Source organism: Moschus berezovskii, chromosome 16 (genome assembly GCF_049115385.1).
Source record: "Moschus berezovskii isolate FMDL1 chromosome 16, NW_MosBer_1.0, whole genome shotgun sequence".
NCBI classification, from domain to species: domain Eukaryota; kingdom Metazoa; phylum Chordata; class Mammalia; order Artiodactyla; family Moschidae; genus Moschus; species Moschus berezovskii.
In genome coordinates, this window is record NC_142475.1 from 55,919,895 (window position 1) to 55,925,879 (window position 5,985).

Here is a 5,985-nt window from a genome sequence, read left to right on the forward strand (position 1 = left end):
TTTCAAACACTGGTCTGTTCAGAGGGTACAGAGATGAATAAAATAGAAACAAAAGATTCTATTTATTCTAAAATGGAACAAAATAGAAACAAAATAAATCTTTTTTTCTCATGGACTTATTCTCTAGTGAGGAAGGCAGATTGCATTCAAATAAATGGAAAATATATGCAAGTAGGGATCCCTGTCATGTCCTTCTTTTCCCTGCATATTTTACAGTACACATGACCAATGCCTGGGTTTAATTTTTCTGCAAACTGATCCTTTGAACAGTGCAATGGGTGAAACATACAAGGTGTTAATTTTATATATTTTTAGGAAATGAATGCATGCTGTGTCTAGATAGTACCCTAAAAACAGACTTATCTGTACAGCCAAATAGCTATCTCCTTCCATTTGAGACAGAACCCAGCATCTTTTTGTTTGTTCGTTTTTCCTTGAATGAACCATTTATTTAGCAAAACAATAATAGATGTTTTGCAAAATAACTGTAACTCTAGAAATGCTAGGGGAAAAAACAAGAAAATACAAGTAAGTGGGGGCTGGGCCAGGGACACTGTTTGTAGGGAGGTCACGTGAGCATTCTGGGAGACAGTTTCATTGTACCTTTGCATGTACAGGTTGACTTGTGTGGGGTGGGGGTTGGTTTGGCAATATTGTTGTCAGTAAGAAACAATTATTTATCAACAGAAATGGAATACAAAGAACTCAGAATGTCTATAAATTACAAGGAAGAACCAGGTGTAAATCACAGGAACGATTAAAAACAATAAATACTGTGAATTCCTAACCAAACCAAAAAAGTATGTGCTTAATGACTAAAACGATATCAATATCAGTAAAGTAATTCAGGTAGATTTTCATAAAGTTCTGTCTGTAAACTATAAAGATACTTAAGGAAGTTAGAGGCTTGCTCACAAAGGAGCCTTGGAATTGGACAGAAGCATGTGTCCAATCTGTGGGTGCATGCTAAGTTGCTTCAGTGTGTCCAACTCTTTGTGACCCCATGAACCATAGCCCAGCAGGCTCCTCTATCCATGGGATTCTCCAGCAAGAATATTGATGTGGGTTGCCATGCCATCCTCCAGGGGATCTTCCCGACCCAAGGATTGAACCCCTGTCTCCTGGATCTCCTGCATTGGCAGGCAGATTCTTTACCACTAGCGCCACCTGGGAAGCCTGGAATCGGACAGCTGTTCCTTCTAACACAATTCTAGTGTTACAGCTTTTACCACTGTTATTGAGCACTTCATAAAGGTTGGGTGGTTTTCCTATGTTAATGTATCCAAGAGTCTTCAGACGATCACATATTTATTATTATTTCCTGTTGAGGGATAAGCAAAACAAGATTCACTAGCATAGATGAGAGATCGGAATGTATTGGTCTTGCGTAGGGAAATGCCACCATGAGGGTACGGGTCTGTTTGACATCCTAGCTTATGCCCTTTTGACTAGTTACATTGGTTTTCACAAGATACCCATGAGAGAGACAAATGGGAGGAGCGGGTTGTGGGTGAAGATATTGCAGAAAAAGAGGGGAGCTATGGAAGGAAGTCATTACATGTGACTTTTAATCGTTTCATGAAGCAGAAGTGTAAATGAAGTCTATTATCTCTAGCCCTAAAGTCAAATTATGAAAAGGCATAACTCTTGTGTTATTAAAAATGCATCATCTTTATCACGTTACCCCTCTGAACAGATGTACTGTTTATTAAGAACACACGCATTAAGGTAAAAGTGATGATAGAAAGGACACTGTTTGGTAATGATTCTACAGGTATTTTCTATAGCAGGGCCTGTGATGTAAGTGTAGACATCTGGGCCTGTCAACACTAATTTTCAAATGCTGTGACACGGGGCTTTGAACTTTCCTCTTTTGTGATATATCATTCTCCTCAAAGTCAATATTAGTTAACGGCAAGTTATTCTCTTTGCATTTTTGTTTTCTGGCAGGGCTACAACACATACTCTTACACTGAAGTCCATGCCTAAACCTGTTTTTTCCTGAAAGCAACTGCACATTTAATCATTGGCAATATTGTTCTCTGTCTGAGTAGGGTATAGTTATTATGCTATTCTGCCTGATGGCTTTATTTAACACTCCATCATACTAGCTGTAAAAGGTAGTCAATAGAGCAGATCAATATTTATGATGTAACTTATAGGATAGATATACACACAGGGCAGAAAATCTTTAAGCTGAGGACTGGGTACTAGGTGCCCAAGAAGGATAGATTTTTACCAAGATGTACATTTGGGATTTGATCTTGTTCTCGGGAAGCAGCACAAAGGCCCTGTACCACTATGTAAATCTAGACCAATTTTCATCTAAATACAACCCTAGGAAATTTTGTATGTGTCTTAGAAATTTATGGTCTCAAAATGTACAGTTTTTCTCCCTAATTGCTCTAGAATTTGGCCTTCAGTTCATTTAATTCCAAAGTTTATGCTATTTCTACTTTATCCTACCATGGGCAGTGTGAAACTCGACATTGCTTATTATCCTATTGAATTTTAAAAGTTGGCTCATTCCTATACTCTTTCTAGGGATAGCTTTGGGCAAAAGTTAATTAGCAGCATGCCCGACATCGATGGGCGCAGTTCTCTAAAGGTAACCACCTAGGGGAAAGAAAGAAAAGGAAAAGAAAGAAAGCTGTGCCAATGAAAGGTCACGTTCACTTTTATATTTACTTTTTTCTGAACTGTAGTCACAAGCACAATATTTGGAGACCATGAATAGATTTTCCGGGAAGAAATTGCCACAGGTAAAATGCTTCCTAGAATCAGATAAAGGGGAGCTTTTTTGATTGGCTAGTGGGCCTGAAGAGTGAGTGTAATCTATAGACAAATTTAACAAGCCAAAGCTAATTTAGAGATAAGGAAATGCCTGTTTATCAACTATATATATATATATATATATATATATATGTATGTATACTTTAGAAGGCAGAGGTGCTTTTTGGATACTAAATGAGCTACATAGAAAATGTAGTTGATAAACGTTCAATGACCTTTCCAGTATCAGCAGGCGCTCATTCGAAGGGGTTGGAGAAGGCAGATAAATCCATTCTTTCTCTGCTACAATCTCTTTCCAATCAAAATATCTACCCTCATGGGTTCAATGAACACTGTTCACTGCAGCCTTATCAATAGATTTAGGAATACCTTCTTACTTGGCATCACACTACTTCTGAAAAGATTTTTTAAAAGCTAGATAATATTCTGCAATGAATACAAAAACATTAACATTTATAACTTAAGGTAAAATATCTGCTGTGAGTTGGCAAACTGCCCTTGAACCCATGGATGACTGAATTAATGCCCAACTCCACTTCCGTATCTTGTCTCAAATATCTGTCAGGGGCTCCTCCTGAGATGTATCTGTTGGTTGGGGCTGTTGTGGGGAGAGGTGAAGATGAATGCTTGTGGGATGCCTGCCATGTATTCAGAAGCAGACAGACAAAAATTTTGTTCTTGCTGTTTAGTTGCTAAGTCATGTATGAATCTGTGACCCCGTGGACTGTAGCCAGCCAGGCACCTCTGTCCGTGGAATTCTCCAGGCAAGAATACTGGAGTGGATTCCCATTTCCTTCTCCAGGGGATCTTCCTGACCCCCGGACTGAAACCACATCTCTTGCATCTCCGGCCTTGGAAGGTGGAGTCTTTACACTGAGCCAGCAGGGAAGACCCAGATGGAAAGTCATATTACAGGAATTGATGCTGCAGAATTCATCTCAGCCTTGGAATTTTCAAGATTTATTTTTAGAATTGAATTACAAGTGTGTGAACTTGATTAATTTCCTATTCTTTTTTTTTTAATTTTGAATACCATTTAAGCATTTATTGAATGAAATATTTCTAGTAACACTGCTGCAGTAGTCAAGCCAGTGCAGTCAACAAAAGGGAGTAGATGAGCCATTCACCTTGACTTTGCCTGTCCTTTCCTCTCAATCCTTAGTGTAAACAAAGGAAAACTGGAAGTCACAGAGGCCATTCTGCCCAGGCCCAACAACCTGGCATGTAACAGGAAGCCCCTCCCTTGTTAATGAGGCTCAGAGATGTTACAGGAAGTGGGCCTTGACACAGCTTAGAAAAAAAATGCAGAAGCCTCAACTCATTCCTGGAAGTAAGAACCATAATAAACCCTTCGGGATCCTGAGTCCTGCTGTACACAGGTTTCTTTGGGCCCCATATAAATGGGTAAGACTGAAGTGTTTCAAACAAACCACAGGGCTGTCTTTTTGATGTCCCAACACCTACAGGGAGTCCTAGAGGAAACAAGGCAGCTGGGGCGTAGTGGTCGTGCTATACTGTGGCCATTGGCCATCTTCTGGCCTGTTACTTGCTTGGGGAACCAGAGGGGTAAACTCCTGAATCCAACATTGCTCTCCTTCGGGCAGTTTCCTTGGCCACGCTGTGGTTTAGCCGTCTCAGCCGTTCCTGGGCATTCTGTAGGATGTTATTGACCAAGACGACCCGTCGTCGGGCAGTAAGGAGCTTCTTCACATAGGGGTCGAGATCCAGGGCCACTTTCTGATCCTCACTGATACGGCACAGTTCGGTGGCTAGGTTGTCAATTTGTTCCCGGAGCTCTACTTGGCTCTCTCTGACGGCGTGGACGTGAGAGTCAAGCTGCTGCACAGCCGGTCTCAGGAACTCGAGGAGCCCCTCAGCGAAGAGGTCGCGGCCTGCGGGCCCCGCCACGGGCGTCCCTGCACCGGACACAGCGGCGGAACCAGCCTCCGCCATCATGCACTGCCCTTACGCCCGGCCCTATTCTTTTTTTTAATGTTTATTTATTTGGTTCTGTTGTGTCTTAGTGGTAGCCTGTGAGACCTAGTTCCTTGACCAGGGATCAAACCCAGGTCCCCTGCACTGGGAGCACAGTTTTAGCCACTGAACCACCAGGGAAGTCCCCATTAATTTCTTTCAGCATCAGTTTTTCATCCCTCAGACAACTGTAAATGATACCTAACTAATATGGTAGACATGACCACCAAGCATATATATATATACTTAGTGTCTGTGCAATAGCAAATGCTTGTCATAATTTATTATTATCACCTGGTGTACTTAGCCCTCTAAAACACAGTCTATACTTGCAAAATGGTGAATAAAAGTACCTGCCTTCAGGGTTCTTATAAGAATTGGATGAGTATGAGTATGTGTACATCTCTGTCAGTAACTGATTGGAGATCCCTTTGGGAAATGACTGGAGAAAGGACCTCCATGCTGTCCTTGGGAAGACTGTCCATAAGAATGCCTTGACCTGATTTGGATAGGTGGTCGATGAATAGAGTTGCTTTAGAGGAGATGCAGAGCAAAAGCTGGCAACTAATTTAGGCTGTGCCCTTTACAATCAGAGAGGTTGGACTTTAGTGCTGAGCCTGCCACTCTGTAGCTATACTAAGTCTGAATTTACCTTTTCTGTAAGTTAACAGCTATCATATCTGCAGTATCAAATGGATTTGTGGATTCAAATGATAATATACAACAACCACAAGGGTCAGTGAATGCAAAGGGTGCTTTATTAATATTATCTATATTTCTGTCTTTTGTAAACCTTAATGAATTCAATGGCAGCAGAGAGTCAGGTGCAGAAATGAACCTCTGGCCAAGCCTCAGATTTTAAAGACTAGTTTTCTAGTCCAGATTCTGCCACTTGTGTCTGTTTATCTCCCTCATCTTATTTGCTTCTCAAATGCAATTTTCCTAATATTTAGAAGTTATTTATTTCCCAAATCCCTTTAGGTTCTCAGCTTTGATTTTCTATTGTGCTTAAAATAAGTATAATAGAATCTCATTGGATTATGAGGAATCAAGTAGGGTCACATATGAGAAAATATGTTAGAAACTGTAAAGGTTATGAGACTTTATCATGAATAATAACGACAGGATCATGATATGATCCTTTAAAAGTTAAGTCCCAGGCTTAGTTCAGCAGTAAACACAAATCACACTTTCACCTAAAGCCCTGGTTCTCTCACA

General features: G+C 40.7%; 1 pseudogene; it reads right to left on the reverse strand.

The window, feature by feature from the left end:
- Positions 1 to 3,852: 3,852 nt before the first annotated feature.
- Positions 3,853 to 4,762, reverse strand: LOC129560112 (SNARE-associated protein Snapin pseudogene; annotated as a pseudogene).
- Positions 4,763 to 5,985: the final 1,223 nt, after the last annotated feature.